This window comes from Chrysemys picta, chromosome 13 (assembly GCF_011386835.1).
Source record: "Chrysemys picta bellii isolate R12L10 chromosome 13, ASM1138683v2, whole genome shotgun sequence".
Classification (NCBI taxonomy): Eukaryota; Metazoa; Chordata; order Testudines; family Emydidae; genus Chrysemys; species Chrysemys picta.
The window spans coordinates 41,891,173-41,917,464 of record NC_088803.1 but is presented as its reverse complement, the minus strand read 5'-3'; the positions used below and the strand labels follow the sequence as shown (position 1 = coordinate 41,917,464).

The 26,292-nt window shown below is 41.7% G+C and overlaps 1 long non-coding RNA gene across 1 annotated transcript in view; it reads right to left on the bottom strand.

The window, feature by feature from the left end:
* Positions 1-10,234: 10,234 nt before the first annotated feature.
* LOC122174498 (uncharacterized) overlaps positions 10,235-26,292 on the bottom strand; it is a 34,416-nt gene continuing 18,358 nt past the window's right edge. The window contains exon 2 of the long non-coding RNA XR_006176410.2: positions 10,235-10,484. This is a non-coding gene — a long non-coding RNA (uncharacterized LOC122174498). The remainder of the gene's footprint in view (positions 10,485-26,292) is intronic.

Sequence of the window (26,292 nt, the reverse complement as noted above, 5' to 3'; positions counted from 1 at the left end):
CTGCAAGCAAAATGAATGCATTTGAATCCTGGGTAACAGTACCTACTGAGAAACCAAACATTTATTTTGTTTGCTTTGTGTTTCTCTGACAGGTTACAAGTATCCGAACAACTTTGTCATCCTCAATCTCCTGAGGACATATGCCAAGGGACCTTCCTCCAGCCACATAACAGTGACTCAGGAATTAAGTAGAACTGAATGTCAGATCACAAGGTCATCATCATCCATTCTTCTTTTTCCAGTATGTAATTCATCAGAATCTACAGCATACCAGAGCTCAGCTCCAGGACTGACAGCTTCCTTTGAACTGGCTGCTAAGGGAGAGCTCTGACTGATACAGGCTAGCTTCTCCGGGTGGCTGGAATCATTGTCTATGTAATTCTCTCAGCCTGAGTCAGCACAGGGAGCATTATTCCCAGGATTAGTCCTAAATCTGTTGTTATAGCTATCAGTGAAAACCAACTACAAGCAGCAAGGAAGCAGTGCAACTTTTCTGGAGATACAGGCACCAGCAATGGCAAAATGCAAATTCTAATCTATGACATTATATCTTAAGAGATAGATATGTTAAATTGTGTGGGTATTTAGCTGCATTACTTGCATTCATGTCAGCGGAGCTTGCATAGCTAAATCCCTGTACACCATTTTGAAAGTGTATCCACAAAATAAGATTGCATGACATACTAATATAAAATATAAAGAGGGTCATCCCATTGCTTATTTAGAGCTTGATCCTGCACGCGTGCTGATAAGAGTTGTGTGGGACCGGTGTTGAGCCCCCACTAGAGCTCCTGAGTAGTGTGCTTTTTTACTCATGATCTACTAAGGAGAAGTTAGGTGAGAGGTGTGGGCATTGAAGTCTGGTGGACTAGCAGGTCCACTGTACCTGGCTTTCATCAGGAGCACCAACAGTTGGCTGAAGGTTAGTGTTTGCTCAGAACTTTCAGGTACATTTCTGTATCAGCAGCCCTCATGGTTGACCCCACGTTCAATTGACCAATCCTAAAAACACTCTAAATTATACTAGCAGGAATGTTTCCTCTATAGACAGGTCAGGGGCTAGAATTCCTAGCAATTGGGAGCCAGAGGCTCAGTTCAACCCAAACATGCCTCTTTTGTGAGGGGAGAGAGGAGAGTGGGCAGTATAAAGCCAGCTATGTCAGCTTTAGGCTACTCTGGGAATGTCCTATGCCAGGCAAATCCACAGCTAACTTTAGGGCAGCTCAATGGCTGCTTTCTTGTGCTGCCACAAGAGGGGCCAAGGATCTGACTCACTTCCTTCTAAGCGCCGCTCTTGACAACACTCATGTAGCCTCTTCTCCTGGCAGGCAGTGGGAGTAATTAAAAATCCTTAAAATGGCCACTATGCACTGGATTGCACTCCCGGCACATATGTTGTGGCCACTTGCCGGTTCTGTCCCATCACAACCACGTCCACCCCTACTCACCTGTTCTCACCACTCTGGTAAAGGTTTGCTAAGGTTGCTGAGCACTTCTGTAAGTCATTGTCTTAAAGCCTCTCTCCTCAGGTGTGGAGTAAACATCAAGTGCTGAACTTCACCCTTTTTGTCTCCATACTTCTTTCTGGAAGTCTCAGCAACCTGAAAAAGCTGATCCTCAAAGTGAAATCCAGTTCATAAAGTCCTACATAATTGTATCACTATGATCCCTGTGACCTGATGCTCTGGAGGGCCTGGAGCTCTCTTCCCCCCTCTATTGGTGAACAGGTGGAAGTAGTTACAGAATGAGTGCTTCATTTGCATAAGCTTTCTACCCCAAATTCTTCTAGTGGCACTGTGGGATCTGCCATGCTATACAGAAATTCAGAATTGGTTGTGTACCAGAATTGACCTGACAGAGGGAGGGGAAAATATGGGCATCTCCCTTGTGGTAAGAAATGTATCCCCAGTGGCGTGGTTGTATGGTATTGGTTCCTCTCTGGGGATATTGTGCTATTGGGAAGACTGACAGGAAATAACACAGGAGGCGTATCAGCCAGGTGCAACAGTCGGATAGCTCATTGCTGAAGCTGCAGAGGAAAACAGCAGAGCTGAGTGAATTGTAGTGAGGCCCCTTCCTAGCCAGCTGATAAAGCTGAAATCGTAGCTCGTTTAGGTTGTGGAGCCTAAGAACAGGTTCAGTCAGCATGTCAATGAACTTGAGACAGATCTGCGCAAGTGCACATGAGGACATTGGAACTACATTACCCACTTACACCAAACTGGCTGGGGTTTCACGGACAGGAAAGGGAAGTGATGTGGTGAAAGGATATTTGCCTATTGGACGTTCAGTGGCGGGTGGGAGTCCAAGTTAATGGGCTATTGCCAGAGTTACTGTGGGGGAGTGTTTTCTTTATATAGACAGGGAACATAGCAACATTCACCCAATAAAGTTTACCTTGTTTAATTCACACTTGCACACACACCGACAACAGATTTGCAAACTGGGATGTATTGCTTATTATAAGGGCACCCAGGGAAGGTAGTTAGTGAGCCAAGACATCCTGGGTGGGGGCTTAAGCTGGTGGTGTTTGTTAGTTTTACGAGGGACCTCCAGCTATTTGAACCTGACAATTATATCTCTGATGTGGCAAAGAAACATTCATATTTAATTTTAAATAAAGCATACATTTAATAAAATCATTAGGAAAACACCACTTCTGATGAAAGCTTCTCACGTTCTATCATATAATTTTGAACAAATAGAAATAATTCATTTATGAATTAAGCTTCCACATTTATCTTTGTAGGTCTCCTAATGTTGACTGATTCCAGTGAAGTTTGTTTTGCCCTAAATACTCATTACTGAATCAATGTCAAGCTAATTTGATGTCTGTGTTAACAATGTCTCCAAGGCAAATTCTTATCTTGAATCAATGCATATTTAAGCATTTATTGCTGCATGTCTGTTGAAAAATTATGCCTGAAAGTGTACAATTTTTTGTTGATGTTAAATGTTAGAAGGAAAATAAATTGTCTAATTATAGTATTTGCCGATTGCATTTTGAAAAGATACTAATGGTCTCATTTCACACCATAGACAGGTTTTATGTACAGGTCTGTCTCATCTCATGCGCATTTAACATGTGCGAATTCAGCTTTGCGCGGTCGGCAAAAACAAAAAAACCAAAACAAAAGAGAAAAATTACAATTTCAATACTGTACCTGTAGTGCGGGCGATTCCGCCCGCCATTACACTCAATGGAATTTTGACTATACGCGATTTTCGCTTTACGCGCTGACTGCGGACCGTAACCCCAGCGGAAGATGCAACAGACCTGTACTGCCTTTATAATCAATAAATGTTGGAATAGATTTTCAGGGTTTGGGTTTGCAACTGTAAGCTTATTTTCCATAATTGCACCCCCAAATTCAATTGGTTTCACATTCAAGTGAGCAGAACTGCCCATTTGCTCATTCAGGACCAGATCATGACTGGTCCAATCTTTTGCTCAGGGGAGGAAGCGGGTTTGAGACAACCCCCAACTATGCCTACATAGTGCTCTAGCAATGCAGCTGGGGTTGTAAGTGGGAAATGGAGGGGTTGTGCGCCAGAACTGTTCCCACTTGAGCAGATGAATGTGGAAGGGGCAGAGTATGTCAGTCTTAGCTCCCACATTGTTCTTCCAAAATGTGGGGAAGTGCAACTTGCATCCAGTAAAGGAACGTGGTAAGTTGTTATTCCATAGGAGCAAGGTGGGTTTCAGTGCAGGAATTAGGACTTGGAGTCACAGTGTCTTTGTAAGGCTATCTGGGGCACTGCGGCTATTTTCCTCCCCTTAATATTGTCTGACCCTGAAGACTCAATCTACTTCTTAGTAACAATTGTGTGTAAAGTAGCTAAACTGTTTGCATGTGGAACCGGACGTCTAATTTGTCTGAAAACCTGCCCCAGATTCATGAGTGTTCTTTGCTACTTTTCAAGGTGAAAGTTGATCTGAAAGCGAACATTGTGGTCAATCGTTAACTCAAAGACGAACTAAACAAAATAAAGGAAATGCAATTACCTGGACAATATGATGGCATTCCTCTTACTCAAAACAAAGCTACTTAGCTCATAATTTGGGACATTGGGGCTGATGGGGGGCAGGAGGTGACTGCCCCCCTCAGCTGGCTTTTAGGTGTATGTATGGCACTTTTTCAAATTAATAGATATAATTGAAGGGCGCACTACCAATGACTCGTCGCTCCCCGCACCTCCCAACTCCAGCACTGCTCAAAATCTGGCTCCATAAAGGTTTGGGAGCTAGTTAAAACACATTGGTATTATTTTTGTCACGCTGTCTGGAGTGGCTCACAACCATGAGTGTCGAACTCAAGGCAGACTGTCAAAAAACAGGGCATGAACACCAAACTGGTTGTGTGTTCCATACTTAGATTTCACCAATCAAGTAACAAGTGTGAACACCTCAGGCACTCTAATAGCCTTAATAGGGAGCCACAGACCATCCCCTTGGGTTCTCCAATCTATCTTGCCACACAGTCAAGCCTCCTTTTGTGATAGATGGTCCCTTACACCAAAAATATCAATATTCAGTCGCAAAGGACTAGTCATTTACCCAAGGTCAGATCTCAAACCGAAGACAATGCTGAAGCCAATCCTGTAACTAAAGGTTTACTAACTAGGGAAAAAAGAAAGGAGTTATTTGCCAGGCTAAAGTAGTTAAACATATACACACAATCTTAATTTCAAAAATATAACAGAAGTTTATAGAATAAGCAAGTGTTATGTCCTTTAGGGCTAACCCAAGCCAAGCGGCATTGGGATTGCTTGTCCGTGTTTAGGAATCCTTGCCCCTCAGAGTCCAGACAGCATAAGGATAACATTTTCTCCTTATCAGGGATTTTTATTCCCTTCCCCCAGCATTCAAGCTGTGATGGGATGAGGGCTTGTGCATATACACTCTGTAGGGGTTTGGGGGAAGCAATCAACATAGTCTCCTGTGCACAATGGCTTGTCGGATGTCTATAGACCTTCTTCTGTTGGGGAGAATGCCTCTTGTGGTAAGCTAGCATTGCCCAGCTGGTAATACTTCTCACCTGACCGTAGGGAGTTTACAGTCTTCATAAACATTTTTATAGTTGGAGCAAACATGTAAACGTTACCTTATAACATGGTACACAGATTTAAGTAGGATTAATACATGCAGCATCCTACAAGCATTCCAAAAGTTTAAATACTAAACACATTCTTATAACTCTAATGTTTATTTCCACAATAGAGTTGAAGCAGACTGGTTTCCAGCTCTTCATTTGTCAGTGTTCAGTAAGGCCCAGGGCCTTGGCATGAGCTTGTGTCACAATATTATTTAAAATGTGATGAATATTTTCAAGATCGTAAAGATGGCTAAAGTGTATTGCACTCAGAAATATGTATGTAGCTCAGTAACATAGTGGTAGCAAAAGGCTCACGTGTAGAATAAAGATTTTTGTAACAACTGTTAACTCTGTGACATTAAGTTATGAAAGACAATTTATTAATCATATCTGCACTGTGAACAAAATTCAAGCCTATTCTTACAACATAAATTGAACATAAGTGATGTTTAGGCCTTCTGCAGAGGAAGGGATTTCACTCAGTGCTCACTAGACTCTAGGTCCTGTCCCACCATGTAATGGACACAGTATAAAAAAAGGACAGGATTCTCTGAGGCCAGTTATATTTTTCAGCTGTTCCAAAAGATTTAGCAATCTGGAGAGAATTTCCTTATAGCTACACCTCTTACGTGTAGTTGACATTACTCCACCTCTTACATGTAGTTGACATTACTTGAAATCATAGTAATTGTGGGAGAATACTCAAAATAGGCTAAAGGGTTTTAGGAGGACAAATCTCCTTTGGAAAGTCTCTCCTGTATGCACAATATAGGCACACTGTTCTGCACCTAAACTGTCTCAAAGTCAGGACCTACATTTGTTCCTGCTTCCATGATTTTAATTCTGTATTCAGATAAATTAAACTTAGTTCCAACTGCATAGTTCATGCCCTTATCCTTTGGCATGTAGAGGACTGACAAAAATTAGGATACACTGGGTGGCTTTAACTGATTACAGCAAAAAGTATTGTCACCTTAGAACTGTAGAATCAAATTCTTCCCTCCATTATGCCTCTACAACGTCCCTTCCATTCTCTTCAGTTTAATTTCATGAGACGTAAGTGTCTGATCCTGCAAGACAATGAACACCTTTAACGCCCATTCATGGCGCTAGGACTTTTGCAGGTGCTCAAAACCTCACAGGATTGCCTATGTTTCTGCCACAGGGCATGCACAAGCTGCCTGGATACCTCCCTCTTGCCTAAGCCCCAGTGGGATCCTCACATTAGGCACTATCCCACCTACCTTGTCTGTGGTCCCAGTCTGATAGATGTGCTCAGAGCATGCCTACTGGATCAGGTCTCACACAAAACAAAGGAGAATTAAAATCTTTAACCTAATTGTTAGAGCCCAAACCCCGGGTGTGGAAGACCCAGATTCACATCCTCACTCTACCTGACATTGAGTAGGTATACCTGGGCTCAAATACCATCTCCCAGGAGAGTGCCCTAACCAGGGGGTTTTGGGGTATTCTAGGGTGCGTCTTTCCCATTAAAGCTGTTCCCCTTTGTATAGAGTATTTACTAGTCCCTCTTTCTTTCACCCAGTGACTATAGCCCAGTGTTTAGTGCATACAGCTGGGATGGTAGAGACTTAAGTTCAAGTCTGTTCCAATGACTACTTAGTTATTTATACAAATGGAACAGCTTCAACAGGAGAGACTAAGAAAGGACCACCCAGAACACCCCATTGCTCAGTGGTTAGGGCATTCACCTTAAAGGGGAGAAGACCTTGGTTCAAATGTCTGCTCCAAATCAGGGAGGCGGGGGGAACTAAACCTGGGTCTCCCATACCCTGGATAAGTGTTCTAACCCATGGGCTACTGGATATAGGAGGAGCACCTGCATGTGTGTACCTGCCCAAGAAAGGGCTTGTACTCCTAACTCAGGGGAGGTTTCACAGCTGTGAATTCCAAGCAGAGGGAGGTGCCTCCAATTTAGTCTACGTCCCTTTGAGGGGTTAGATTTAGGAAATGCTGAAGAGAGGGGCATGGCCTATTGGCAAGTTTAGATGGCTTCCCACTCAGCATGCTGGCTTTTGTGAGTCCCATTCTTAGGGGTCCAGCTCTCCTCAGGCATTGTATAGGGAGCCTGGGCACCTACCTTGGAGCTGTGCATTCCACAAGGTGGCATAACATCTAAGAGTAAGGCACTGCAACGCTGAGTCCAAGGGCCTGCCTACACTGCAGCACAGTGTGGGCTGTGGACATGCAAACTGCAAAGCGCACCAGTGTTGTGCTCAAAACTGCCCCATGTGGATGCTGCTGGCACAAACTACAAAGGTATCTAGTTTGCATTAACATAATCCTAAATCCTCTTTTAGGATCTAGCCCCAAGACTGATTAGTGTACACAGTATCCTATGTGCATGAATTCATGTTTGGTTAATATGCAATAGACGCACAATCAGGGTATAAGTGTTTTGCTGTAAATAGACTGGCCTCTTTGTCTTCTTCCTTTGCTCAGCTTGCTTTCGGGGAGTAAGCTGGAATTCTTATGGTATTTGGACAGTTTGGGGGCACGCAGTTCATGTCACAGGCTATGTGCTTTGTCCAATGCACAGTGCTCCTGATAAATATGATTCAGCTCCACATTGATTCATCTTCATTTACTATGCTAGACAAGGAGTTTTTATCCAGGACTGAAAGAAAATAAGACTGCAGGACTCCCACAATGGAGCTTCTGTTAACTAATCAATGTTATCTTTTGTCTTAATCTACTGAAACCGAAGTTATGGTCATTCAAAGAGCAGCCCTTGTGAAATACACCATCTAGCTCACAGATCTTCTTTGAAAACAAAACGCTGGTGAGGTTTTAGAATTAAGATAGATTTTTTTTAAAAAAAGGACTGTCAGCTTGAATAGTACCTGTTCTTGCTGCAGCAGCATTATCTGTCCTTTGGCACCGTCTGAAGGTTTGAAGCAGAGATGAAAAATTGTCCGGGTGCTCTCGTATTGACATTTAAGCACATCACAATAGCCTTCTATTTAAAGTCTCAACTCAAACTGTCTGAACTTTAGACATTCATATATTTGAAATAATTCACTTTGGTTGGGATTTTAAAGAGTCTAACAGACTTAGAAGCCCAACCCATTGAACTTGCAATGGGATTTGGATGCTGAACTCCATTAAGTTCCTCTAAGTGCAGTAAAAAGGGTTTTCTAATTCCTGGAACTAGGATTCAGAATTGTTGAGCTCTGCCACTGACAGGCTGTGACCGTGAGCAAGTTACTCAGGGCTATCATGTGGCTCTTAAGTCACAACTTGCATGTTGGGTTGCCAACTTTCTGATCACACAAAACTGAAAACCCTTGCCCTGCCCCTTCTCTGCCAACTTTCTGATCACACAAAACTGAAAACCCTTGCCCTGCCCCTTCTCTGAGGCCCCGCCCCACTCACTCCACACACACCCCTCCATCACTCGCTCTCCCCCACCCTCACTCACTCATTTTCACCAGGCTGGGGAGGGTCCCTTTTCGACCAGGTGTTCCAGTTGCATGGAAGAAGGCAAAGACACTCAAGACAAACAGGAGTATTGGAGGATGGGGCAGCTGTGGGAACATGACAGATGGAGCTTTTTTGACATTCTTTAACATGCCCTACCCTTCAGGGCCAGCCTTTGGCGAGTCTAGCATTTATTTAGGTTTTTCTGTGGGGAAGTATTAATTTCTCCCCTGAGAATTTCAAGCGTACTTTCCTCCTTCCCTCCCTTAAGCTTTACCACAGAAGGTTGCAAAGCCCTGATTCAGCAATTTAGAGCATGTGAGCAGTCCCACCAGTATTAATGGGGGCTACTCGTGTAATAAAGTTAAGCACGTGCTTATGTACTTTGTGGATCCAGTATCTTAATTCTTGAACATCAGTGGAGCCCTTTAAATGGTAAATATGCAGGTTCTATGTCAATAGCAATAGTTAGTGACTATGTGGCTGAACAAGTGAGGTCTGTTCATACTATTTAGTATGAGTTTCTGTTCTAGATTCGCAGCTCATAGAAGTTCTCATGGCTCCACTGATTTCAAAGGAGCAATGTCAATTTACACTGTTAGAAAGTCTGGCCTACTAAAGCTTCACCTGTGGTCTTGTCCTCTGACCTACGCATGCTACAAAGTTAAGACTTTAGGGAACAGAATCAGGACTTAATTAAACACGTATAGCTAGTCATTGGGAGAACTCTAATTGAATCCAGTAGGAGCAGGATTGAATACCTAAAAGGGAGACGGTCTTGACTGAAAGAAAAAACTCTAGTTGCCAGTCATGGTTTAACTCATGGCTGCAAAAGCTCTTATACATTATTAATTTCCACAGCAAAATAAGTGTTGCTATGACATTTAGCAACACTTTACAATCTGAAAGTGCTGCCGTTCCTTCTCAGCCTATACACGTCCTGACAGTCCATTTCCCTAACATTAAACTTTAATTCAAACATTACTTTTGTTTAAACTTCCCTATATTAAATCAGTGATTCTAATGGGACTTGCTTGAGGTACAAACTTCTTCAAAAGTTCATTATATTTGTGCAATATTTAGTGTAAGCCCCAGAGGCATTCATTGGACTTTTCTCAGTTCATTTCAAATTGCATTAGACATGAGTTTTAGTTATGCAAGATGTGCAATGGCATGCATTTATTAGAATTGCCCTTGCAAATTGGCTAACTGCATGTGCAAATGCACCTAATTAACCATGTATGTACAATTACCTGTTTTCAAAATTCAGCTGAAAGCTTTACAAGCAAGATTTACAATTTTGAAAAAGCAGGTCTTTTTTGTTTTATTGTATAGAATTCTTCAATTAACAACCTTGATCTATAAGATTTCTTTCTATACTAGGAACCCATCTGAATCTAGGATGCACTTTTCAGTAGTGATTGATCTTTCCAGACAGCAGTGAATAATCTAATGGAATAAATCAAATGGAATTGATGTGTTTTAAACAGATTTGGGGGCATTAATTGCAGTGTTGCCAGCTCATGATTTTATTGTGAGCCTTGCAACATTTGGTGTTTTTCTTTAAGCCCCAACTCCTGGAGTCATGCAATTACTCAGAATTCCAGCTGTCATTTTGAAAAAAGAACGTTTCTAGCTCTCATGGTTGCAGAGAAAAGCTGGAAAGTGTGAATCTGAAAGACTCACAAACCCCAAAGCAAATGAGAAGACAACCTTTATTTTTTTTAAATCTCATGATTTGACTGTGTAAGGCTGACAATACTGTTAACATACTATTACATGTTGCACCATCTTTGTAATTTCTGAGTGGATCAGCTGATGTATGACTGAAGTTTTGATTTAGGCTTATCCATTAGAGGTGTGTGTATCTCAGTATCACCAACCTCAATCTCTTCTGGACAAAACTGATTGTCTAATTTGTGGACACTTCTGATTTGCACTGGTTTTCTAGACAAAAAAAAAAGAGAGTCATTGCTTTAAACACTCTATGCACTGTAAAGAAGTAGAAAGAGTTAATTTACTTTACTTAGTGTGCTGGGATTTCTAAGCAGTTCACATTAACTCCATCAGTGATCAGATAGGGATATTGATCTAGCATTGGGACAAGAACACTGGACTTTGCTGAACATGGGACTTCTGCCAAAGTAAATCATTGCTATGCACAAAATTCTGTTGACTAGTTACCCTGGGGGAATTTTGCACCACTGCACGAGCACAGAATTCTTTGGTTCCCTGCAGAAAAAAATGACTTTCTGACAGGAAAGCAAAGGGAAGCTTTAAGAGCAGACGTGCATCACTCCCTAGCAGCGCAGGTACATTGTTTCAGGCACCCAGAGCAGCCAGCAGAGAGGTAAATCACCACAGGGCTGGGGACACCCCAGTCAGTGTCTCCTACCTTAAACTGGAATCAGCTGCTAATCCCGGCTGTGCTGGAGGCAGGAGAGAACAGGACTTCCTCTTCCCCTGGAAGGAGCTGCTGGGGCTGTGTCAGACCCACCCCTAAAAACCTCCCCCAGCTGCAGGAAGCTCAGCATCCTCCCATGCTTCTTGTCCCCATTGCTCCTCAGCTCTGGGGGTCACCCAATACAGGGAGCTGCTCCCCCATTCACCCAACCCCTGTGCGTCCAGACCTCCCATACCCAAACATCCCTGCAAAACCTCATGCAGTACATCTAGAACTCCCCTAGCCTTCCATATCCAAACCCCACCCCACTGAACCTCATCCCCTGCATCTAGAGCCCTCCTGCACTCAGACCCCCTGCCTATGGACCCGACCCCTGAACCCAGACCACCCCCCACTGAGCTCCCTTCACTCAAACCCTCACCATGATGAGCCCCACCCCCTGCACCTCCCTGAGCCCCCATATCCAGACCCCATGCCACTGACCCCAACTAGCTGCATCCAGACGCCCACCCCACCAAGTCCCACTCCCACAGCACGCAGACCCCACACCCAGAACCCTCCGCTGAGCCCTAACCACTTTTGCCTGGAAGCTCCTGCAGAGTCCCATTGCCCCAGCACCTGGAACACCCCCCAATGATCCCCACACACACCAAACCCCCTACTTAGCTGCCTGCACCCAGATTGTCCCACATAGAATCCTCTCACCCCACATCAGGATCCCCCCACACAGAGCCCCTCCACACTTGGATCCTGCTTGGGTAAGCCTGCCTGCCCCACTCCTGGTGCACCTGGCACATAGGGGCAAGGCCTCAGGGTGTTTCTGGGACAGGCCCAGGCCTTGTGCTGTGTCAGAGTTGGGTGCAGCCTCCATGTCCTGGTGTAGGAGGGCTGCAGGGTGATATCCCACCTTCATGCAATGGCCTGTGCTCCCCACTTCCATGCTGGAGCCTCTGCATTTATTTATTGACAAATAAAACTTGCAGAATTTTTAATTTTTGGCGCAGAATGCCCTCAGGAGTAACTAGTTTCAGTCTAAAAACTCCAGATAAATCCAGAAGCTGTAGCATCTTCTCATTCAACAAGTTTTGGTGGGGGTGGGGATGGAGGTGAAAATCAAACAAGAGACACTGGAGGGAGGATTATCAACCATCCTTTTAAAGCGGGCAATCAAGGCAGTGGTGTTTACTAACTTGTCATTGCTAAAATTATTCTAATGTGTTCCACAATGCACAGTTTTGTTTAAAAAATTTTTTTTGGCAATAAATCCTGTGCATGCTTTGCTGGTTTGTAATCCTCTACTTGCATCATGTTCGGTCCAATCTTCAATGAAACAATAGGCACAAAAAAGAGCTACATGCCAAAATGGACACGACCTGGGAATTTGGGACCTAGATTTTTAAAGATATCACCTAGTGGGATTTTTAAAAGCACATGAGATGCCTATCTGTATCTTTAGGCACCTAAAGACCTTTAAAAATCTTGTCCTTTGTTCCTAAAACACAGCACACGTTAGCTACAGGATAATCTCAGTTCTCAGAAGCAGTACGAATTTTATTCTCTCTGCAGTCAGCCACAAAAGGATAGCATACTGTTCTCAGACACACACAGTCACCATTACATTACTCAAGTATCAAGGGGTAGCCGTGTTAGTCTGTATCCACAAAAACAACAAGAAGTCTGGTGGCACCTTAAAGACTAACTGTAATTTCCACTCCATGCATTTTTTACCCACAAAAGCTTATGCCCAACTAAATCTGTTAGTCTTTAAAGGTGCCACCGGACTCCTTGTCATTATATTACTGTTATGTTCACAGCATACACAGAGAAAGCAGATACAAACAAATACTCTTGCTGGAAGACTGCAACATTACACAGCTTTATTTCATAGAATTTAGTGATATACACACAAGAACCCATAAAGAGAGAAAGCAGATTGCTCCCCAAGGCAGTGAGGCACTACTCAACCCACCTTTATTTAAGCTGTGTCTTTTCAGACTGACTCTGATCATATGCCTTGCCACTGAGCCTCCTATCCTGCAAGCAGGACCAGGAAACCCTCCCACTTTTATCATGATCGTTTGCAGTTTCAACAGTCCTCAATCCACCACCACCACCACCATCACCACTTGGATCCACCCCACTTCAAAATGGGAGTTTGCAAAGAGTGCTAATGAGGTGTTTGTGGACCCCTGCTGAGGTGCACATGGACAATTAGGGTATGTCTACACAGCCTGTGGCTGTGAGCCTCTGAGCCAGGGTCAAAGGACTCAGGATTGTGCCACCTCGCTAAAAATAGCTGTGTAGATGTGGTAGCTTGGACTGGAGCTTGGGCTCTGAAGCTGAGGGAGAGGAGTGAGTTTCAGGGCCCAAACCACAACTTAGAAAGCACTGTTTTTAGTGTGGTAGTGCAAGCCCCATGAGCCCGAGTCTGTCGATGCAGGCTCAGAGGCTCACAGCCACAGGCCGCAAAAGCATACCCTTAGGGCGCAGCGGGCTAGCGTGAGGTAGAGTCACACCACAAACTAAGTATTCATGTAGATAAACCTACGTTGGATACAGTGAGTGAAAAACTCTGTTCTGTTGGTGGGATTTAAGGAAGTGAAATGTAATTACTTACATAATATTTGTCCAGGACACAAGAATTAATGTTCTTCAGAGTAGTGTCAAGAGATCATTAATGATACAAGGAGTTATGGACAACCCAAGTTTTTTCCTATCACATGGAAGGTGACACCTTGAGCAGTAAAATCTTTCAGATGTCACTCTGATGCATTTCTCCAAACACTGACCAGGACAGAAGAGTACAGCCGAGTGAGTCAGTTCACATACAAAAGCAAGCCTTCCAGGACTGAGTTTTCTATGAACCCCACGACTATTAAAACAAATAGAAAAACCTGGTGGATTGCTTTTATAGCTGAAAGGGGCTTGTTGAAACTGACAATGTTGTTTACAACTAAACTAAGTTTTGAAGAAACTTTTTTTTTTATTATTTTTTAGTGTCAGCTGAAAATTTTGGTTTTCATTTTTTGGGGGGGTTTTTACGTCAAAAAATGTGACTGAAAATTTCAAAAACTTCCTTTATTGGAATTTTTCTGCAGAAATTTTTTTTTTCAACTGACTCTGAGCAGTTCATTTCTGCAGTGCATTTGATACACCCGTTTCATTTTAGCCATAGCCTATATTTGAGCTGAACATTCCTGCTCAGATATATACAAGGAGCTCTTTGTATTTGAACAGAGATTCATATTTTGTACAGACCAAAAGAGCCTCTCTATCGAGCAACCCTCTCCATTCTTCATCATTAACGAGAGGTTGGAAGAGCATTCTGTGTCAGATGCTGAACCACTTATGCCATCTGGGAGTCTCAGAACATTTGAGATTACCAAGGATCCTACATCTTTTCTGGTAGAGGGGAAGGCAGCTTCAGATTCCTTGGCCCAGACAGAGACTTATGTGTGCAGTAAGCATTGCTATTCAGAAGACATTCCTATCTTAGGCAAACACCTGAATCTCTATCTTTTAAAGAGAGTCTACAGGAGGCTGTGTTTAGATCTACTCTCCTTGAGTGAAGTCAGTCTATTTTCTATTATTTTAAAGGCAAAATTACCACTATCCTCTAAAGAATAAAAACAAACAAAATCAAGTAGGGCACATCTCCAGCTTCTTCTAATTTTGAATGGAAAATATTTTCAGATGCTTGCTGAAGCTTAAACCAATGAAGCAATTAAGAGAAACTTAATGAACTGGTGTGCTAATGAGCGTCTGTGGCAACAGAAAATCAAACAGCTATTGTGTAAAGACACATTGCATTACTGATTCCTAATTGACACTTTGCTAGCAGAAAGTATAAATACGTCCTCCGCCTACTTTTGTGTTTTATTTCATTTCTAGGATTATAACCCATTTAGAGGTATGTCTGCACTAGAAAGATCAATCTGTGGTAGAGCAATTGGTTATTCTAACCGAGTGCATCCATTCTATCCTTGAATCAGTGTAACGCTTGCTTCCTCACACTATTCAGGTGGGGAGGCTGTCAGCAGTAGAGGATATCTGTGTTGCGCAGGATGAATGGAGCCGTGTAGCAGCACTCCCCATAACTGCTAAGTCCCCCTCCTGCTAAGTTTGGAGGGGCCAGGGATGGTGGGGGAAAAGCTAGTAGCCAAGGAAATGTCAGGAGTGTAATTACCAGCTCCAGTCCTCCACTATAGCCAAGCAGGACTTTCAGGCAGTGAACCAATCAGTTATTCCATTCTATTTTCTTGCTGGAAAATGTCCAACATCTTTCTGTCAAGTGTACTCACCCTAACACATTTATTGTTATTTGTATTGCAGGAGCACCTAGGAGCTCCAGTCATTTACCAGAACCCCATTATGTTCAGCACTCTAGAAACAGAACAAAAAGGTGGTCCCTGCACCAAAGAGCTTGTGCTCCTCTTTCGTTTTTGTCTGGGCTCATGTTGGAAAATCAGGGCTGCAGCGAATGGAATTTGTAGCTGTACAGCAACAAGCTTGCAAAACAAGTCCATAGTGGTCCAGAGTGTGAAAAGCAGAGGGAAAAAAAGATGTACTGGGGGTGGGGGGAGGGGAGAAGGGTGCACTGCAGCACACAGTGGGACCCTAGCAGTAATTCTTCATGGTTGAGACATGCACATTTCATGCCTCAGAGCATACTTGATTACAAGAAGCGGCTTGGAAGAATGATTTGATGTGAGAAGAGCGTGATGTCAGACAAAAGAGCACAGGATAGTTTAACACTGGCTGTGTAAGGTATGTGTGCAGAAATATGGGGAAATAGATAGGGAAATTAAGGCAAAAAGGTTAAGTCACTTATCCAATGTGACTGAATACAGATAATAGCACAGTTCTGCAAGGCAGTATTGTCAAGTTATCAAGGGGAAGAACTGACTTCTATCTCCAGTTCTGCCACTGACATGCTTGGTGACCTTGGGCAAATCAGCTAGGTAAACTGAGGCACAGAAATGCTATCTGTAAAATGAGAGTAATGCATACTTTGCACTGGGTAGTGCAGCTTATTTAATTAATATTTGATAGTGCACATTGGATTGAGTTTTCACTTTTGTGCTCAAGATCTCAGCCGAGGACCAAATGCAGTCATCCTACAAACCTCTATACATCTTTGAAATCACAGTTTATTATTCCCTAACTGGTGGAAGAGTTTTGTAAAAGGAAATATTAGGGCCTGATGCAAAGCACATGGGAAGTCAGTGGGAAGACTCCAGTGGGCATTGAATTCGCAAATTAGTCTATAAAGGGAAAGAGCTACTTTTGTGTACTTGTAGCTTAGTCAAAACAGGGTTGAATCCGTTTTTTCATGTGAGAATAAACAAAACCCCAATGATTTAAATTCAAAGTCTACAAGATTTTCCCTTGAATTATAGATGAAGGAGGGGTCTACTGTCAAGATCAAATAAGATAAGAGAATTTTAAATATGGGGGGGAAAGTCAAAATGAGCATTTCAAAGATGGGCTTGCTCTGTTTGGATAAGCGAATATTTGCATTTTCCTTAATGGAAGATTAGAGCTCAACATTTTAACCCATGATTCTCTGGATTAAACAGAAGTTAACACACACACATATGCATCAGGAACACAAACATGGCCCATCAGACAGACTCCTTTCCTGACTTCATTCTTTTCAAGCATTGAGAAAATATTGACATCAATGAACAAAACAAATCTTTTCATTTTGTGCCGGCTTTTCATCTATAGCTTCAAAGACAACATTTCTTTGCCCATGTTGTGAATATGATTATGTTTGTGCCTATCTGAAAATCAAAAGGTGCTACCAAGCCATCTGATTTATCAAAAACATTACATGTTAAACCGCCTCTCCCCCATTCCATTTTTATTCAACATTTTGTATTAGAAACATAGGATGCCACTGGGAGGATGGATGAGATCCAATGGGATGATTTAACTCTGAAAGCTAAATTTTCCTATAGAGGTATAAAAATGGTGCTATTAGGGCAGACTGTCACAAAATGATTAATACTGCAAGGTGGCTATCATTTCTTTTAGTCTTCATAGCAGGATAGCCCATTAATCTGCAATCTGTACAGTCACAGCAAGTGTCATTTGCTTCTATGTTTATCCAGAGGGACCAAGATGTCTTCTTCATAGGGAAATGGATATTGAATATGCTTTGGGCTTAGTTTCTAACTAATCAAAAGAGTGGCTACCTAAAGGCAAGTTTCCATGTGTGGGTCAGGAGAAGGGAATGGGGTAGGAAGGAGGGGAAAGGGTCTGTTAATGAGTTGTCGGTGTGGTAGGTGCTGTTTGACTAATGTCACAATGCCAAGGGTCCTGTGCTTAAAAATACTCATTAAATTTTCCCCTGGAGTTATGATTTATATGGTTGGTTCATTTATTTGTCTATTCTATCTCAGGGTTTTATACTGCCATTCATCTGAGCACTGTCCATGTAAAATCAATATCAGAGTCCCTGGAAAGCTGAAATCGGCACTTTTTGAAAATCAGTGCCTCAAATTGGGCAACTGAAAAACGGAGGCACCCCAAAACAATGTCACTGGTCACTTGAAAGTGTAGACCCATGTATTTAAGATGGCTCAGGGCCATGGCTTCCTCCCACATATGCCCAGGGGATGTGTAAGGAGCCTGGCTATAGGTCCTTATGAGCTAGGTCATATTGGCATAGTTGTTTTGGAATTTGGCTCAAGCCAATGAGGGCAAACAATTCAAGTTTGGTGACATTTACATTTACTTAGTTCTAAGGGCAGCTGGAAAAGAAGAGATATGGCCGCTCAATTCCATTTCAGGATGTGCCTTGTTCACATTTTCCTTTCAATAGCAACAACAGCTACGTTTGGTCCACAGCCTGCTTCCTTTGCACAAAGCCCAAAAATCAGCTGGGCTGCCAAAGTTGTGAAGGCCTTCAAGCTGCGGATTAAGTGCATTCTAAGTCAGCAGAATTGGGAAAGGTGAATCATGGACATGGTCATTGAGTTGTCTAGTCAAAATCCATGCTGGGTAGGGAGTGAAGCAGGTGCCAGTATGTAGCACTGACAAAATTACTGTTTTGGTTCTCTATTTATAGTATTTATTTGGCCCCTATCATTTAAGTATATGAGCACTCAGGCCTTTGATATATTTATCCTCATGGCACAACTGTAAAGCAGGGAAGTTCAAATAGTCTCATTTTACGGATGGGGAACTGAGGCATAGAGATATTAGATGACTTGCCCATCTAGGAAGTATGTGGCAGAGTAGGGAACTAAGCCCAACTCTTCTATAGGTAGGGATGGTGACTTATGGAGTGGAAGGATGATCCAGTGGTTAACACCACTGGCATATTGGTTCCTCCACTAGGTACCATGTATAACATGTTATTATTCCATCAATACACAAGGGATCAAGACTTTTCCATTATAGCTTATTTTGCTATCAGGAGAGGATATTTAAAAAGAAAAGTTCAAAGACTAGGCAATGGGGGAAAAAAATCTTTCTTTATAGAGATGTATTTTGCACAATTAGAATTTGTTGAAAAATATATGCTCCACTTCAAACTAAAACATCTGCAGTCACTTGACTTCCTTGGTGCATATTTATAGCACAAAATAAACAGAGGTCTCACATGACTTTCCAGTAATAAAATTAGTTTTAAAAAGCCCACTGCTATTGGAGGAGAGCAATTAACACACCAAGCACAGCGATAATCTAACCTGTTTAGAATGATCTCTGATGAGCAATCTTTCATAGACAGGCCAATATTTTATTAGGCTGCTTTGCAAATACCAGAAAGCTTTGAAAGTGATAGTACAACAAATAATCTTTGCCGTATCATTTTGTTTTTACAGTAGTCTGAAGTATTGTTGTACTAGCCAGCTAACGAATTTTAGATGGATTGCTAGCATACCTGGCTGCAATTTAAAGTGCATTCTCAAATGGAGAAAATGTTGCTCATGAGTTTTAAGTTCAAATTGTTTCATGTAAATACATGAAAGAGTAATTAGTCATTAAAATGGTGCATGAGCCTGGCTCCCCAATGTATATTCAAAAATGACTTTCCTCTTATAAAATAGAAGGCAAAGCAGTGAGCCAGCAAAGGAGTTAACTGCTGGGGTTATTTAACATATGATGAGCAGATGGATCCACCCACCACTTTACTTTGTAATGCCCTTTTTCATTGACTCTTAATGCAGTCATAATATTAGGCTTTGTTTACCATTATGATAATTAACAATGGAGAGATTCTGGATCAAACTCTGCTTTGAGTTGCAACAGTGGAATGCTGGTGTAACTCCAGCGAGAACAGCAGTCACTCTGGTATAGCTGAGAGCAGAATTTGGCCCATTGAATATTCTGAATTAATAACCCAGGCATTTTAGCAAAAATGGTTATAAAATAATTCATGTTCTGCATCAAACGACTACAGATGAGGTTGATGTTGGGTTAGCACCATCTCATCTGTAATAAATTGGCTAGGGTGCAAAAATATAGTACTAGGCAAAGTTCTGACCACAAGACCCTGATGACCGAATCCTATAATCCTTACTCAAGGAAAACTCAACTAAAAGTCAATGGGCCCAATCCTGTAGCAACTAGGACTCAATGGTAACTGAGTATGCTCAGCAGTGCCCCTTCTAGTAGGTGTTCACTTCTTGTGAGATTGGAACACTGAATTACTGCTGAAACCAACTGGTTGCTGAGAACTCAACAACTCTCAGAATGGGCTCTGAAATTTTCAGGACAAGCAGTGTTTGGAGTTTTCCCTGAAAAAGGACTGCAGGATTTACCCATGAGGAACACCCTAGGAAATAGGAATTGTTTTTCTCCTCTACGTAATATTTGAATAAAGAGTGAAAATAACCCCCAAGAACATAACAGCCATACTGGATCAGATCAGTGGTCCATCTACCACAGTATCCTGTCTCTGACTGTGGCCAGTGACAGATGCTTCGAAGGGAATTGAGGGATCCACCCCGGTTGTCCAGTCCCAGCTTCATGTCATCAGAGGTTTAGGGACACTTAGAACATGGGGTTGCATACCTGACCATCTTTGATAGTAGGCATATAAGCCCCTATCCTCCATAAACTTACCTAATTTTTTTGAACTCAGTTATACTTTTGGCCCTCACAACATCCCCTGGCAACATCCCTCCATAGGTTGACTGTGTCATGTGAAGTGCTTTCTTATGTTGTTTTCAACCTGCTGCCTATTAATTTCACCAGGTGACTCCTCATTCTGTGTTATGTGAAGGGATAAATAACTCTTCCCTGTTCACTTTCTCCACACCAGTAATGATTTTATATCTATCATATCTATCTATGTATCACCAGTAATGATTTTATATCTATCATATCCATCTATCTATGACCTCTATCATATCTCCCTTAGTTGTCTCTTTTCTAAGCTGACCAGTCCCTGTCTTTTTAAATCTCTTTTCATACGGAAGCTGTCGTAAGTCCTTCATACATAGTCCTAAGTAATTTGTTGCTCTTCTCTGTACTTTTTCAGTTCTAATACATCTTTTTTGAGATGAGATGACTTGAACTACATGCAGTATGCAAGGTGAGGGCACCACGGATTTATGTAGTGGCACTATGTAGTTTTCTGTTTGATCATTTCTCCCTTTTCTAATGGTTCCAAACATTATCTTTTCTGACTGTGGTACACATTGAGTGGATGTTTTCAGAGCATTATCCACAATGGCACCAAGATCTTTCTTGAGTAGTAACAGCTAATTTAGACCCCATCATTTTTTATATACAGTTGGGATTCTCTCTTCCAGTGTTCGTTACTTTGCACTTAATATTGACCTTATAGCTGTAGCTGAAGTGACAGTGTTGAGTTTACTTTCTATTTTCAGCATAGCCTGTAGATAGCTCATTTCATCTCCACCCACAAGGGCCACCTCCTACGGATTTTCCCTCCTCCCTAAGTTTAGTGATTTACTTAATATTGCAAGGAAAGAAAGCCATTTTTTTCAAATGAGATATAAAACAAGTCATTCTGACTAAAGCTGTGTGAAATTCACATTCATGAACCCAGCAACCTGAATCATGTGTGTTAGGCTTCAGAATTTGGTCCTTCATTTGCTGAAATGGCTTTAGAAAAATGTTTGCTGTTTCCTGTTGTGGAATTTCAGGTTCCTTCCCGTAATGTCTCATTTAGAGGAAACAGCTCTTATTTTCATTTCAAAGAAACCACTCTTTACATGTATTAGATGTGACAGTCATCTTTGCTCAGAAGCTTGATTTTAGCTGAAAACATTGATTCATATGTGGCCGTGCCTAGGAATCCCAGTCATGGACTAGAGCCCCATTGGGCTAGGCACTGTACAAACAATTCCTGCCTCAGAGTTTACAATTGGTTTACAATCATCGGCATAATTTTTGCCGAAGTGAGCCCATTTTCTAATGTGTGATGGAGTGTTAAGTGATTGAGTAGTTTTGCACTTTTTTGGATGAAATTCACCCTTGTGAAGAATACTACCACAAGACCTATGCAGTCCCCATTTAACCTTTATTTTGAGGATTTAAATGCTATATCGGCTGTCCAGGGGTGAATTTCACACTTGTGTGGAATATTCCACACTGCCACACTGCATTCTTAACCTCTTGAGGTGATTAAAGATCCCCTGGGACATTTTGGAAGAGTTTTAGTCCTGATCTTCTGGCCAAAATCTAATTCCAACAATTACTTTGCCGGCCTAAGCTCTCCTGCAGTTTCAATTGGATACAGTTTTCTTCTGCGCTTCTTTTTCTAAGCCATTCTGTAATCTTGTGCATTCTGAAGTGACTGCTGCACTCTACTCTAGAGCTGGCTGTACATGGTGATGAATGAGGTGATCTCTATGGATTTCTACTGAACAGGAGCGTTCAACTTGTAGGAACTGATTAGTTTATGTCCGTAGAGCACTGAGGTTTCTAATGAAAAGCTCTATACTAGTGCATTGTTTGAAACATGTCGCTCAGGTGAAATATGAAGCCATCTTTAAAACCTGGAGAAAGTTTTTTATGCCTTGAAGTTTTCCTACAAGAAAAACAGTTCTCTGATGAGATCTATGAAAAGTTGTCACCCCAAGAGAGACTGTGAACCTTGCATATTTTAATTCTCCTGGCTTCCTGCAAAAGCAATTTATGGAGCAAGCTTCCTACTTGAGTCTGCAAACCTACACTAATAAGCTAAAGGGGCCTGATGTGAAAGGATGTAAGATGTCTGAGAGCTGCTGAGAACACTCAACCTCCACTGATGTGAATGAGCATTGAGGATGCTTCCCCTTGGACAGACTCAGCCCCAAAAATAGATGAATGCACATGAAAAATAGGCTGTTATTTCCAGAGTTACCCATACTGCCTCTGTAAATGGCCATCTGTGAAAGCAAGTTAGGACAAATGGTGCAGCAAGCATTCCCACTGCTCAGAAACAGAATGACTAATTCATAAATAAAAGCACCTGGTTTTCCTGCCACAGCCCTGGGGGGAAAAAAACAGTAGAATGAAATATTTGTCAAATAGACGGGGAGGAGAGGAAACAATGGGGAGAGGGGGTTATAGTCAAGATTCCATGGAAAAGTTACAAATAGCAGGGAGTTAAAATTTAAGTGAAAACTATAAACAAATATATTTGGCAGTGTCCCTCTCAGTGTTTAAACTGTGAAACATATCAGAACTCTCTGTGCCAAATATATACCGACATTTTAGATAGTTTTCATGTGTGTCATCCACACAGCACTGCTATTTCCTGAAATCATACATGATTTAAGATCTCACACCGAGGGCAGGAACATGGACAATTTATGAGTCTTTCCACTGGCTAGTCTAATTATATTCGCTGTGTTTCGCTAATGAATAATTTACATGCTAATGTAAATTAGACGAATTAGTAATTTCACTTGTGTAAAGTCATTATTATTAAAATAGTTTGCAGAGTGGAGATCCACCTTTTTCCAGCTTCAAACATCCGGGGATTATAAATGTCATATGTTAATACCTTTTGCCTCTTATCTAGAGCCATTTCCTCTTTTAAGAAAAATCCCTGTATCCATTTCCCCTCCCCCCCCATAAATTTGCATACAAATTAGAGTTTTTAGTGGTGCATGATTTTGTTTTGTTTACCTGTGTGTTAATGTGTGGACACAATTAGTTTCCAAAGCTCAGCTCATAGGAAAAACCTCTCTGATTGTCATGATTTTGCTGCAGATATTTTATGTAGAAACAGGGCTTTTTTAAAGATAAATTATTTTCACAGATTGACACTTAAAAAAAACCCATCCTGTTCTGAAGCCCTTTATTAGTATAGTACATTGTATTGTACATTTATTACGGATCCGGTTAATAGTCAAAGAACCTGACTAGAGTTTCTGTCTTGCTGGCTGGGGAGCCCTGCTCCTCAGAGTACACTAAAAAGGCAAACAAATTTCTAAACACCTATCATTATCCATAGTTAAAGATATGGAGAAAGTCACCATGTACTTGTCAAGGTTTTATAAAGGAATCCTCTCTCACACGCTATTTGGTCATTTTTTCCCACTTGGTTACTGAATGAAAGGCATGAGGTTTCCCAGTTGGCTTAAAGATTATATAAATGTGTACTATGTCTTTTCATCTCTCTATCTCTATATGCCTATTACTATGTGTATACTATCTCCAGAAAGTATCCCAAGATATTCTACCATCAGCACAGGATCAGTACACCTGCCCTTGGCTCAGAACAACCATTGTAGAGAAAGCTTGGTGGTCCAGAATGTAATTCTTGAATTGGACATTTGCCAGGAATCTTGGACTATCACAGATATCTCCTACTCTGGCACTCAGCTTTATATCTTATTTAACATCCCTTAAATAAAAGTCTCTTGTTTTGAATAATTGTTACTGTACACTTTCCTATTAAGATTTTGACACGCGATTTTTAGTAGATAACTTGTAACTACATTCTCCTTCTGACTGTTTCTCTACTATTTCAAGTTGATAGTCTTTTCTAGCTAGATACCCTTCTGCCCGCAGTGGGTCATAAAGTATGCCAGACTTCGAGAGGAAATGTAAAGCACTAATGTGATGTACTGGGGACGACATGTATAGGACACTATTACAGAGGGAATTACAGCCATACTGGACGGATATAAAGCACCACAATGGGAGCACAAGCAAAGGGAGGCAACCAACATGCATTTGTGCTCAGCAAAATGATGTTACAATATCCCTGCTCTCTATTTTGGACTCCTACTCTCCACAAGGAGAAGGCCTATGGAGAGGGAATTGGGGGATGTATTGTTCTCACTAGAACCATTTGTAGAGCATAATTTTCTCTGGGCCAGATTAAGCAGCATCTCGCCCACTGCCTTCAATGGATAAGGTGAGAAAAATTCATCCCAACAAAGAAGTGACAGGAGATTGTCCATGAAGATAGAGAATTCTCCTTAGTTGTATGATTGCTTAGGGGTGCATAGGGTCCTGAAGCCAGGACTAAAACATAGAATCAGGATGCTGCCACCAACTCTTCACACACACAGCATTTAACCTGGCCCATGCTCTATTCTATATGCCAGTGGTTCCCAAACTGGGGTCTTTATTTTAATGTATATATGATTGAAATCGTGGAGAACTGAAGATTTAGCAGATCATTATCTAAACATACCATTTAGCACTAAGCAAAGCCATGAGAATATCTTCAGAACACTGAAGATTCTAAGGATGAAAAAAATTCTTCAGCTTGTTTCTTATCCTAACAAATTCCAGCTACAAATTATGCTTTCAAATTTTTACTGTATAGTGCACTCAGAGTTTACCAACAGTATCTACTGCACAGGGGGAAGGATGGTTCAAAGGGCCTGGGAGTCATATACATAGCCTCTCACCTGTCAGTCACCAAAGGTGTCTAAAATGGCCACATGCAGATGTGTATCTGAATTAAGGTATTTATATAGCCCATATTTTCAGTGCATGTATCAGTGCATGTGAAATATCTCTGTGCAGTTAGAAAGTGATACGCTCAGCTAATGGCTTTACAGCATTTAAATTTATATACACAACTGTGCATTGTGCATGCAAGTAGTTGCAAATTAAGCAGATGCATTCATATAGGCCAGCTGAAAATGTGGGCCTTATTAAAGTCTTTCAAATATATAGCTAGTACTCAGATGCTGAGAATTTAAGTTTGCTATCTTTTAGAATGAATTTTTTTTCCCTGAGCAGCTAAAACTGAAGGAAAGTATGGAAGGAAAATATTAATTTTCCACTGAGGGAAATGCACAAACAATAGCTGATGACAGATACTGAAAAGCAAATAGCTTCTCAGCCTAGGGCATTCATGTCAGATGGCAAGACAGAGACCTTTCAATTAAAAAACGGCGCTTATCGGCTGGCCCGTTATTTCTATAGACATACACAAAAACGTTACATGGCAATGTCTAATCAGCCCACCTGTGACAGCCATCATTTTTGATCCAGCTGGAAAATAAATGTGAAAAATTACCTTAAGCAAGCACCCAATAGAATCAAAGGGAAGATTTACAAATCCTAATTCAAACGACTTCACCTAATTTGGATTGTGTTACTTCCCCCACCCCACCTCTGAATATTAAATCAGACAGACAGACAGGTCTCCCATCACTGGGATTAAAGATATTCCTGCTAGCTAATGCTTATGTGTCAGTCTTGTCAGGCTCAGAGATCAAATTAAATAAAAACTACCATGCTATCAATTTCAAACCAAACTTGGTATCATATCCAATATTCCACAATTATATACAGTTAGGAGAAACTCAGCTAAGAACTTTCCCTGTGGCTGGAATAAGAGCTCAAATCCTAATGCATTAGTCAGTTTTAATTACACTGAGGAGGTTGCGGCTGGTGTGGTAGAGTCAAATGTTTCTAGTCCAGGAAGAGCTACTTTCTCTTATGGACCCAAAATTTTCTCCCCAGTTCCGCTGGGTAGAAGTGAAACTAATGTGGGGCCACTGAGTAGGGAGGAGTAGAGGCATAGAGCATTATGGCTAGGCAGATGCTTTATCACCCTCTGCAGGGGATTTGGTGTGGCCACCCATTGAGGAGGGTGCAGGAGAGATTCTGCCCTTTCTCTTTGAGATGAGGTCTGCAGTAGAGCCAGGGAACTGTGGTGGTGGCTTCCCTTTTGGTAAGTAGTTCCAAACTTCTACCCTGTTGTGTCCTTACAGCAAGATGTGCTCTGTCCAGCTGCCCATAATCAGAGCAACGCTGGCAACACAAAAAAAAGCCAACCAGGACTCTGGAGGAAAAAGGTTGGACCTTTCACATTATTGAAATGTGGAGTGGAGGCTACACACAGCCTACTCCAGATCTTAGGCTAGAGTTGTGACTGCAGACCCAGTCTGCTCCCGCTCCTCAGTCCAA